Consider the following 13019-nt stretch of genomic DNA (forward strand, 5'->3'; position numbering starts at 1 on the left):
CTGGGATTTTTAAGAATATAAAGTGAAGTGCAGGTTCATGAGAGGTCAGGGTCAAGGATGGCATTCATAAGAGGACAGTGAATGAAGTCCACGGTTCGTGAGAGCATGGGTACCGAAGCCCGGAGTTTGTGGAGAACAGGTGGTGAAGTTTGGCGTTCGTGAGAGAACGGGTGGTGAAGTTTGGCGTTCGTTAAAGTACAGAGGCTGAAGTTTGGCATTCGTGAGAGAACAGGTGGTGAACTCCGGCGTTCGTGAGAGAACAGTTGGTGAAGTTTGGCGTTCGTGAAGTTTGGCATTCGTGAGAGAACAGTTGGTGAAGTTTGGCGTTCGTTAAAGTACAGAGGGTGAAGTTTAGCATTCGTGAGAGAACAGAAGGTGGAGTTCGTGAAAGAAGAGCAGGGTGAACTTTGGCGTTCGTGAGAGAGATAAAATTAGGAAATGGGACTTCAACACATATATATAAATCAAATGTATATTATTCTTTAATCGATTTATACTTATTTCTCATGCTAAGTGTTACGAGCATTTGACCATGGCATGCAAACCAGAGATTGTAATTCCTGTAATTGGTGCATAGTCTATGTGTTTAACTATGAAACCATGACCAAAATGTCTAATGAACAATTTACGTGGGTTGATGGCCTGATTTGAGTTTAAGGCTGAGCTAATGGCGAAAAAAATATCTAAAAGGCCATGTACTTACGAAGTTAGAAGGAGTTTGACCTTTATAGCATACAATCAAATGGCCCAAATGGGTCCATTTTCTACCCATTACTTCCCAGCGCAACTCACATCCCACCAGTGGCCCAGGTGTGGCGCCATCATGGCGTCACGTTCTGGTAGCGGAGAGAACGTTCGAGAGTCTGTGTCAAGTGGTCAACCACGTCACCAAACGACTGAGGGAAAGACGTCAGTCTGTCCTGAGCCATGGCAGGGTGAGGAGGTGGCCTGCTGCTGCTCCTGCTGGGTGTGGCTCACAACGCACTCCATTACCTTCACGAACCAGGTCATTTCTGAAGTCTTTCTTTATTTAATATGTCTATCATAAGTAGATAAGTCCAGGTCAAGGTTTAACTCAACCCTAAAGAGGTTTGTTAGTTTTATTTTACTGATAACATGGTTATTAAGAAGCAATATAGAATGGTTTTCCCTCTAGAAATTTAATTATTCATAATCGTATGTGATATAACACCAGAGATTTTTTTCCCGGCTTATAATTGCTATACGTTTATAGTTAATATAGACATAATACATCGCTGTAATGACTATAATGCTTGTTAACTGGACTTGTAGTAGTGACCCCCCCACCCATTTAGGGGGGGTCATGAGTGGGGGAGGGAGAGAAGAAAGCCGACATATAAACACAATTATCATACAAGTGATAATGATTATTATGATTATCATGTAGTGAAGAGGGATGCATAATTTCCCCCCGGAGATAGCATTTCCTTCAGGCGTACAATATGCGTATATTATCTCCACTACGCATGTGAGGGACATGGTAGCTAGCTTCAAGCACAGACAATAGTGCAAAAAAAAAAAAAGAAAAAAGTATTGGAGGAACAAAAAATGGGGGAAGGGTTGTGGCTATTATCTTTTCCTTGGTCCAATAACTCAATTACGGACTAATTTATTATTAATCTCACGTAAACTTACATATAATACGGCCATTTTATATTCTTAATCATGGTTAGACCAAAAGGTCATGTGACATACGCACGAAAATGCCATTTAGGTTACACTATGGTGAAGGCCCCCGGGTCACATACGCGACAACCCACACCATTACATTTGGCCATTACGCAGTAAATACGCACCTAATCAACTACCTGTTGATCCAGGCTAACGATGGGTGGTTAAGTCGTGACGATGACCATGGTATAACTCGTTATCTCCACGAATTGTACGATATTTAAGTGGAAAACTGTCAGCCACTCACCTATTCCTCTACCTGGAGGTTTAAGTGTCTAATGTCCTCTTGCTGTTTTCTTTTTTCCCCCCCAAAACCAGGACTTTGGGCGACCTTGAACCCCACGCTAATCCTCTATGGTAGTTTCCTTAACGAGGCAATATGGCGAGGAAATAACCCAGAGCGGTTGTAAGAGGCAGCAGACACAAGAAGCAAGAATAGTCCCAATACGTAATGTCCACCATGGCGGCCTGGCATGGCTGCCACACACCACCATCCCCCGGGGGAAAAACCCTAAAAAACGACTGGTACACCAACGCAGACATCCATTACCATCATTTGCGTCACCTAACAAGCCCTGCGTATTGCCCCAACCCACTTGACGCAGGGTAAACCACCGGGGAGGCCCTTTTTTAAGGGCGTATAATAAGCGTTCCATGTGGCATCCCTGCACCCCCGCGTCCAATGATAATTCGTCACAAACGTATGGGCGGGCGTGGACATGGCGCGCGCGGCCACCCCACGCCATCTTTGAAATAAAGCTTGGAATCATGGCCACAATGGATGATAGAGCTTGGAATCATGGCCACGATGGATGATAGAGCTTGGAATCATGGCCACGATGGATGATAGAGCTTGGAATCGTGGCCACGATGGATGATAGAGCTTGGAATCATGGCCACAATGGATGATATAGCTTTGAATCATGGCCACCATGGATGATATAGCTTTGAATCATGGCCACGATGGATGATAAAGCTTTGAATCATGGCCACAATGGATGATATAGCTTTGAATCATGGCCACAATGGATGATATAGCTTTGAATCATGGCCACAATGGATGATAAAGCTTTGAAACATGGCCACAATGGATGATAAAGCTTTGAAACATGGCCACAATGGATGATAAAACTTTGAATCATGGCCACGACGCATAATAAAAGGAGTTTAAGAGGCACATATCTGATTTCTTTCCCCAGTTCAGTAATAAGCTCAATAAACAAACCATTCACCTCAGAAATGTCCATACAAGTGGACAGACCCGCCATGTTTGATGTCCATCTCTGAACCTCGAATCATTATGGACGAGTTCAATGGCCACATCTCTCATGATTCCACGGTCAATACTGGACTTAAACAGGATGTTTAGAAACTTAACATAACTACACAGACATGATCAGTCCCGCTAACCTTTCCCCCATTGTTGGCTGAGGATGTGATAAAAGGGGTGGGTAGGGAATGTTCCTGTATGGGCGGGTTTCCAGGCTGTTTAAAACTACCATGTACAATTTCCAGGACAGTTCCCGAGAGACTTTAATTACCGCTATTCTCCTGTGGCTGGCCATATTCTCCCCCACACCCCCACCAGAGGAGGTGTTCCAAAATGGTTTACTCCACTTGTATAAGTGTAGGTAGTAGCGTAGGTGAAGCTGTTACTTGAAGAAGAGTATTCCATTCTCTTTCATCATATTTATCAAAGGATAATAGTCCTGTGAGGCGCCTGGGGTAAACCATGGAAAGTTTGGTGGATGTGGAAAGGGAGCTGTGGTTTCGGTGCATTATTACATGACAGCTAGAGACTGAGTGTGAACGAATAGGGGCCTTTGTTGTCTTTTCCTAGCGCTACCTCGCACACATGCGGGGGAGGGTGTTGTTATTACAGGATAATAGTCCTGTGAAGCGCTTGGGGTAAACCATGGAGAGTTTGGTGGATGTGGAAAGGGAGCTGTGGTTTCGGTGCATTATTACATGACAGCTAGAGACTGAGTGTGAACGAATGGGGCCTTTGTTGTCTTTTCCTAGCGCTACCTCGCACACATGCGGGGGAGGGTGTTGTTATTACAGGATAATAGTCCTGTGAAGCGCTTGGGGTAAACCATGGAAAGTTTGGTGGATGTGGAAAGGGAGGTGTGGTTTCGGTGCATTATTACATGACAGCTAGAGACTGAGTGAGAACGAATGTGGCCTTTGTTGTCTTTTCCTAGCGCTACCTCGCACACATGCGGGGGAGGGGGTTGGTATTCCATGTGTGGCGAGGTGGCGACGCGAATTAATTAAGGCAGACAGTATGAATTATGTACATGTGTATACATGTATATGTCTGTGTGTGTATATATATGTATACGTTGAGATGTATAGGTATGTATATGTGCTGTGTGGACGTGTATGTATATACATATGTATGTGGGTGGGTTGGGCCATTCTTTCGTCTGTTTCCTTGCGCTACCTCGCTAACGCGGGAGACAGCGACAAAGCAAAATAAATGAATAGATAAATATTCCTAATATTAGTGCAGAAGGAACATTTATTCCCTCATGTTCTCTTTCTAAGTCACTTGTTAGGTGAGGTTTAATGGTAGTAAAATTACCGTTTTAATCCAACCTAAAACTAAAAAAATTGTGTTGGATATGCAAAACTATAATAATACCTTAAAATATTCTGTTAATTTCCAGAAATGCTGCCAAGGTGACCTAAATTGCCCCATTCCTCCTGATTTTCATAGACCTCCCTACAACAGACAGCCATCCCTTATAACAAATAAATTCAAATAACGCCTTCTGTGTTTTACTGTAGTTTCAACACATTACAGTATTTCTACAAATTGGTCAAACATAATCCAAACTTAGGAATTCGGCAAAAAGAGACTATAAATTGATTAAAATATATAAATAAGGTCATGCTGGTTGTGGAATAGCGACACTTTCTCCATCAAGTGAACTATCAGAGAAATACACCTCTTTAAAATACCAACATATGTTTAATAAATGAAAATAAAGCAAAATTAAATAAATCAGAAATGTTAATTTATCTGGAACAAAATCTAATGTAACATTAAGCCACATTAAGCATAATATAAATTTGTGTAGGCCATTTGCAAGACTTTGTGAAAGTACTCTCACCATATACTGAACACCTCAGAGTTCTTACTAAAATATTAAAGAAAAAAATATTTGGTGTCACGCTCTGCCAGCTAGATGAAACTAGGATATAGTATAAAACCATGGAAGTCATAAAAAGCCTGCATGCAGGACTTCAATGAAACATTAATGTGTAAATCCAATTATTGATAAGCAGCACGATGTAGTCACACGGTTCACGGGATCAAGTATAACATAAAATTATATATATATATATATATATATATATATATATATATATATATATATATATATATATATATATATATATATATATATTCGACTTGTATCATTTAGTTTGTGGGCACAGTAGCTGATCTTAATTATGAGGGGCACATCATCAGGTCAAAAACATTTTTGCAAGGCACACCACAGCTCTTCCAGGATATGAAAGCTAATAATGATGAACCCGATCTAAAGTCGAGCATCCTAACTGGTTACAATAATGTAATGCTGATATGGTGTAAGTTCATGCCTAAGATATGAGAGAATACTGTATTTCACTGCTGGTAACATAATGCTACAATGGGCTACGTAAGCTCTACAATCCAGATTTTTTTTTCTCAAATAATCTGTGAAACAAAATGATGAAACATTCTGAAATAGACTGTACAACTGACATACATTTCTATTAATGGCATGAAACACTAAATAATCTTTAACTAATTATACTAGAAACAAAAAAATTGAAAATCTGTAACACTTTGTGCAATACTGAGGCATTAATAAGTGAAATAATTAAAAATATAAACATCAGTATAGAGATTAATTTCTTTTTTCTGATGTTTAATTTTAGTGCGGCACATTACAACATACACATATACAAATACTGAAATATATTTATATTTCTAACCTTTCAAATTCTGATGTGGGATTACCTCAGGGTTCAGACTTCTGAACTAGGCAATATAATTAAAAGCAAGAAAATGCCTGCTACAGATTCTTTAACTTTTTGTTACCTGTTCTGAGGTTTTCATTTTCAAAAACTGAATATTCTGAATTTTTTTGCTACAACTGAAATTTAAAAAATCCAAATTTCCAGCAACTTGTTTGGTTTCCCTATTAACTCTTATTTCTATTGTATCTTTGTAGTGCTAAGGCAATAAACAGGGTAATTGTTTATGACACTTCATTGGCTGTGAAACATTTATTAGGTTTAATTATTAATGTGCAAATCAACTTTACCTAACCCCCCAACTTTGGTCTCCCAGTTCATGGAAATATATATTGTTAGATTTTGGCAACATAACATATGACCCTATGATTGCTAACTCTTTGTGAAGACAGCGTCATTACATTTGAAATGTAACAACTGAATTATTTTTCATTAAAAAAAAATGTGTTAAGGCTCACTAGTGGGCAGGGATATGAAGAAAAAGTGGAATCTTTAATAAAATGTTATATACAGAGATGAAAAGCTTCTCAGTATGAAGAGTACATTGAGACCTTTGGATGGATTATAATAATGTAATTATCCTCCCATGACAATACTTTGTTAATAAGAGTGAGGGGGGTAATATGAAGAACAAGGAAGGTACAGAACTAGTTAATGTAAAACACATTAGAAATCAACCAAACATGAAAACCTCACACTGGGCTTCCATAAGGAATCAACATAAATTTATTTCTCGTATCATTTCAAGAATTCTTTTTAGTTCTCTTTCATCTGCTTTCTGCAGTCATGTGTATGTAAAGGAAGACTTTTCATCATCCTCATAAGAAACTCAATATGCATTATGATAAATGTTTGCTGTTTGAATTCCTTTGTATGAGATTTACTGAAAATAGGATGAAAGTTATTGAAACTAGGGGACTGGAAGTGTAGAACTTAAATGTTTACTCATAGCGTGTATAATGAATAGAAGAATAAGGATACTGAATTGCTATGAAACAAGAAAGGCAGGTGTATGGTTGGTATGCACGGAGACAAAGTACAAGGGAAAGTGAAAAGTAGAAGATATAGGCCATGAGAGCTACCAGGTGAATGGTGTGAGGAAAGCAACATGGCAAATGAAGTTAATGGTGAAGACAGAGAATGAGAAAGTGACAAGTGATAAATATGTGAGGAGGAGATGGAGTGAAAAGGCAAGTGAATGTGTTAGATGGCTGGGAGATCAAGGTAGTTAGTTCTAGGGTGAGGTGGGATAAAAACTGACAGAGTTATGACTAATTTAATGATTAAGGAAGGAGGAGATGGAGTAGGCCTTGGACAAGACTGAAAGAAATAGCAGTTTACTCTCTCAAGAAAAGGGTTGATACTGACTACTCAGTAAAGCTGTTTAATGTGCATGGGATATGGTGCCTGAAGACATGCAGAGTGCATGTAGAATGTCCTTTTACAAGATGAAAGGCTACAAGAATGAACGTCTCAATTAAGGATATATGTCTGTTGAATGCTCATGTTCAGAGTTTATGGAAGTGTGGCACCTGAGAGGGTTATGGCAAGCAGCACACACCTGACTGAGGAGGCTTAGTGTAGCTTCAGGTGTGTGTGTGTGTGTGTGTGTGTGTGTGTGTACAGGTGTGTGTGTGTGTGTGTGGCAGGTGTGTGTGCCAGGTGTGTGTGTGTGGGTGTGCCAGGTGTGTGTGTGTGTGTGCCAGGTGTGTGTGTGGGTGTGCCAGGTGTGTGTGTGTGTGTGTGTGCCAGGTGTGTGTGTGGGTGTGCAAGGTGTGTGTGTGTGTGTGTGTGTGGGTGTGTGTGTGTGCCGGGTGTGTGTGTGTGTGTGTGTGCCAGGTGTGTGTGTGTGTGTGTGTGTGCCAGGTGTGTGTGTGTGTGTGCCGGGTGTGTGTGTGTGTGCCGGGTGTGTGTGTGTGTGCCAGGTGTGTGTGTGTGTGCCAGGTGTGTGTGCGGGTGTGCAAGGTGTGTGTGTGTGTGTGTGTGTGGGTGTGTGTGTGCCAGGTGTGTGTGTGTGTGTGTGCCAGGTGTGTGCGCCTCGAAGATTTTCAGAAATACTTGAAGAACAAAATACCCAGTGACTTATACATGGCATTCCTGGTTCTGGATAAGGTAATAGGGGAGAGAGAAATGCCTTACATAAGGTGTAATACATACATGATGTAAACAGAAAGTTTCTAAATGTTGTATGAAGAAGGTAAGTTCATGTGTGCATGGAGAAAGAAAGAACTGTTAAATGGTTTACAGTAAAAGTTTCCCTGTGTCAAAGATGTTTGCTAACTGTGTGTTTGAATGTGTTGTATGGATTACCCAGCCAAAACCAAACATAAAACTAAAATACCACAAACAACCAAGCTATAATTAAAAGCTGTCAAGTGGCTTTGACACATCACATTCATCATTGGCACAACAAAACCAAAAACAATAAATAAAAAATTTTCCTAAATATGCACAATACAATTGGCTGTAACCCCATTTCCTCCAACCACCATCCATATCGTTAATGTGTTAGCCTTGATTTGAGCCTCATTACCATGTGCCGTCTCTGCTAACATATATATTAAACAAAAAAATTCCTCGTCATATAAAAAAAATGTCTCCACGTGCTCTACACAACCAAACAAGCAGTAAAAAACACATGGAACACTGGAAAACCACATTAATAATGCATTTACTTTAACAAGCAGTTACAAACACATACAAAACTACACTAACAATGCTTTACCTCTGCTTAGGTCTTTCCACTAACTGCCTAAGGTACAACTGGTGAAATATAACTTCCCATAAATAAGAAAAATCATTAAGTTTCTTCTCATCTCTCACCACTTGTTGTTAGGTGACGTCACTTGGTGGACGTGGCTTACTTCCTGTATGCTGCATAGAAAAGGGAAAGAGGGGGCGTAAAGAATGCTATATATATATATATATATATATATATATATATATATATATATATATATATATATATATAATATATATATATATATATATATATATATATATGTATATATATATATATATATATATATATATATATATATATATATATATATATATATATATATATATATATAACTTCGTCTGTCAGGTCGTTAACTGATGATGTATTGAGAGGACATGTCACGAGCACACTTAACAAGGCCATGCACGTCATTCACACTCAATTGTAACGATCACTTTGCAAAGATGGTGATTAACTTACCTTTTCCACTAGGGTGGGTTATCGTCTTCCATCATCGATCAGGACAATATATAATCACTTATAACACTCACATCTACATAGCTTATCCATATATGATATAAATCAATATTCACGAGAGGTGATAAACGAGATTAATGTCACGAGATGAAGGAGACACTTGGTCACACGTCCGCCATTGATGATGGTCAATGGCGGACTGGAAATGAGGTGGGTTGTTGCCCGCTGCCAGACACACGTGGACCACAAATTATTCAAAGGTACGCGTCATTGAGTAATTATCTCACTCGCAACGGTTGTTTGTGTGACAGGTCATCTAACATACCTATGTTTAGAGGGTGGTGGTTCCCAGAGAGCCATACGTGATTAATGTCAAGTGTGCTGTACGTTTTTGTATTTCTCAAAACGTTTCAACCGTCGCCTTCGACACACGACCTTCAATTGTTTATCACTTCAATTAAATCATTTTTTTTCCATATCCAGAGCAAATATAAGCTACCAACTGGATGTTATAACATGGAATAGCTTAGTTTAATAATATCACTACGGTTAAAGTGACATACAATTACCAATGACATTTTGGCATGTAAATGCCAGCAATTTCAACATGACGGGAAAACGGACGCCATGAGCGACTCAAACCTATTTTCGTCATTTAACATTAGTACATACGGCATTTCTATGCAAATTAGCTCTCACAATATAAGGAATACCTCTATCGTCCCTGCATTACCAATGAAATAGCAAGATGATGTATGTACATGAAAACAAGTTAATAATGAAAACAGGAGAAACTTATGAAGACATTACATCAGTCCATCTTGGACGTGTCAGTGGTTAATTCTTCCTAATTACAAGTTCGAATTCTAGTTAGGGCAATAGGCCCACAGTCAACCCAGCTGTTCATCCACCACTAGGGGATTGGTCGATAAAAATCTGTACCTGACTCAGGCTAGGAGATATATATATATATATATATATATATATATATATATATATATATATATATATATATATATATATAATATATAAATTAATCGCTGTTTCCCCACGTCATCGAGTTAGCGCAAGGAAGCACAAGAAGAATGCCCCATAAACGTAAACGCCCATATACATTTCACCGTATACATAGACATATATATAGACACGTACATATTCATATTGGCATTCCCCAAAATTCTTGTGGTGTCATAGTTTCACAAAAAATTAGTATCTTTTTTATATTCTGTGTATATAGTAGACAGTACTCAGGCAAAATCCAGACTACGAGTTAATGGTCTTGTGTTGTTCAACTTTCCAATAAAGAAACAACAGCATAAAATTCCATGACTGTTTGTAACCGATTTATTCTTTCAGGTCATGACCAGGTTGAAAGTGCGTCTCTTAATAGACACATGGACCACAAACAGTCTATTATGCTTCCCAGGTGAAACAAAGTTAAGCAGTCTGGAATACAAACTTACAGAATAGCACCCCCACCAAGATATTAAAGGTGATGTTAACGATGAAAACTAATTTCTGTAAAATTTCCTCATTTTGTACATGGTAAGTTCATTGTTTACTTCCTTTCAGCAGTATACACCCATTATTATCTCTCCTGTACTTTTTGGATGCTATTGTAAGAACAGAATTTGTATCACACTGGTAATTAAAACAAAAAAGTTTTTATTCCACAAGATAGAACAATGATGCTACTGTCAGCAGTGCTTTTGTGAAAAAAAAAACACGACTGGAAATTTGTCATATTAAATGTACTTGACCACAGATTTAAGGACGTTTCACTTTTCAGAATTTCAGATTATTGAATCTTGATCTGTACTGTTGACAAAGTAACCAGTAATAGATACGTCACTGCTTCAGTATGGTTAAGTCATAATTTGCTGAAGGTATCAGGAAAGCGTAGTCCTCTTGATTGCTGTGAAACTGTACCCGATTATTTATATGCCAAAACATTAAGTGGGAGCATTAGGTAAAAGTAGTTGGTTAGATTAGGTAGGACACATCGGCAGCAGCAGCCAGTTGGAATATTAAGTAGAAGCCTCTGAAAAAACTGCATTAGAGGTGTCCTCTAACAAGTGGCCTGTTAAGGGTAAGGCAATAAAGGCCAAGCAGCAGCACTGGGGTTTACCAGTTATGGAGACTTTTGCTAAAGCCATCCCTCTGAGGGAGTTCCCGAAGGAAATGGGCGTTAGGAATAGATTAACACATGTAAGTTGGTGACAAGTTAAAGGGAGTGATGAAGGTTAAACATTTTTTGCAAATGTGATAGAGCTTGTCAAAGACATTATTTAGCCCAACATGGTTAATAGGGGGTGAAACACATGTTGGCAGTATCATAATAATAAAGATAGCAAGCAATTTATATATGGATTCCTGAACAAAGGATGTAGAGTTCAAAATGATAGTAGAGTGAAAATTAGAGTTTGAAAAAATATAAGGAACAGACACAAAAAGGATGATATGAGTACACATAAGTGAATGTAATGATGCAAAAGGGAAGGAATGTGGTGTTCAGAGGCATAAATTTTTGGTATATTTTCAAGAAAACATCTTTTACCATTTTATATATATAATACCAGGAAATTTTAAATATTTGCTATAATGCCAGTCTTAGAAAAAAATAATTACTAAGTGCATAAATCTGATTGTGTGGGTAGAGAAAATAAAACCAGAAAGGAATCCAGCTCCCAAGGAGGGATACAAATGAAAATCCTCCATTGTGTACTGGTTCCTGACCATGACTCATTTACAGGCCACCCGAGGTTGGGCTTCTAAGTTCAAATCCTAGTTGTGGCAGATGGACTACAGTCAACCCAGTCGTGGGCCAAGCAGGTCTCCTGTTGTCTGTCTTTCTTATGTAAACCCAGCTGTTCATCCACCCTTAGGAAGGGTATGAACAAGTATATTCCTATGAGTCCATGGGGAAAATGAAACATGATAAATTCCCAAGTGCACTCATGTAATATCACATCATCAGGGAGATATGAGAAATATAATAGTCAGTTGATATACAATGAAGAGACAGAGCTAGGATGCCATTTGGTTTACCAAATGGCATCCTAGCTACGTCTCTTCATTGTATATCAACTGACATATTTCTCTCGTGTCTCCCCTGATGATGTGCTTATTACACGGAAGTGCATTTGGGAACTCATCATGTTTCATTTTCCCCATGGACTAATAGGAATACATATAAACCTATTCATACTTGCTTGTCTTCATCCATTCCTGGCACTACCCTGTCCTATAGGAAACGGCATCACTATCCCCACCTTAAGCAAGGTAGCACCAGGAAGAGACAAAAAAAAGGCCACATTCATTCACACTCAGACTCTAGCAATCATGTGTAATGCACCAAAACCACAGCTCCCTTTCCACATCCAGGCCCCACAGACCTTTCCATGGTATATCCCAGAAGCTTCACATGCCCTGGTTCAGTCCACATCGTTCCAATTCACTCTATTCCTCTCTCCCTCCTGTACATTTTTTTCCCCCATACATATTTGCCACCTCCCACATCAGTGAGGTAGTGTCAAAAATAGACAACTGAACTTTTGAAGGAAAAAGACTCACTTGGACCCCTTCTCTGTTCCTTCTCTTGAAAAGTAAAAGAGGGAAGGATTTCCAGCCCCACCACTTTTACCCCTTTTAGTCACCTTCCATGACACGCAGGTAATAATAATGAAGAGAAGTTGCCTTGGAAGAAATTTTTGTCTTATTGTGCAGGTACTGAATGTTTGAGGTTGAAAGGCAGCCAGTGATTATTTCAAATGCTTTGTGTTGTGTTGCCACTAATCCTTTGCATTAGGTTAGGGTTTATCCAAGCCATCCAGGATTTGTTGTGTGAAGTGACTGGGTCTAAAACTGTACCAAAATGCCTTTCCTGCCTTCACAGGGTAACATAAGGAATTGATGAACAACAATTTCATTTGCAAGCATCCAGTCGCTAACTGTTGTGTATAATGCCTTGAAAAAAAGAGTGTACCATTTACAGCCAAGCTTCACAGACAACTTCATACTTTACAATGACAACTTTATATGCCCATAAACAGTAAGGATCCACACCCAAGCAAAGGCACTGATATCTCAAAGCATC

At 39.0% G+C, this 13019-nt stretch overlaps 1 protein-coding gene and 1 long non-coding RNA gene across 3 annotated transcripts in view; one reads left to right on the plus strand and one right to left on the minus strand.

Annotated features, from left to right (window-relative positions):
- LOC139762840 (uncharacterized) overlaps positions 1-9868 on the minus strand; it is a 20754-nt gene extending 10886 nt beyond the window's left edge. The window contains exon 1 of one of the 2 annotated variants that reach the window (XM_071688021.1): positions 1940-4330. The gene's annotated coding sequence lies outside the window, so the exon portion shown is untranslated. Of the gene's footprint in view, positions 1-1939; positions 4331-8926 lie in introns of those variants that run through there. The other variant, XM_071688023.1, reaches the window with a different exon arrangement.
- LOC139762843 (uncharacterized) lies at positions 101-10689 on the plus strand. Its single transcript, XR_011715850.1, has 2 exons — positions 101-1006; positions 10280-10689. It is a non-coding gene; the product is annotated as an uncharacterized lncRNA (long non-coding RNA).
- Positions 10690-13019: the final 2330 nt, after the last annotated feature.

Source organism: Panulirus ornatus, chromosome 45 (genome assembly GCF_036320965.1).
Source record: "Panulirus ornatus isolate Po-2019 chromosome 45, ASM3632096v1, whole genome shotgun sequence".
NCBI lineage: Eukaryota > Metazoa > Arthropoda > Malacostraca > Decapoda > Palinuridae > Panulirus > Panulirus ornatus.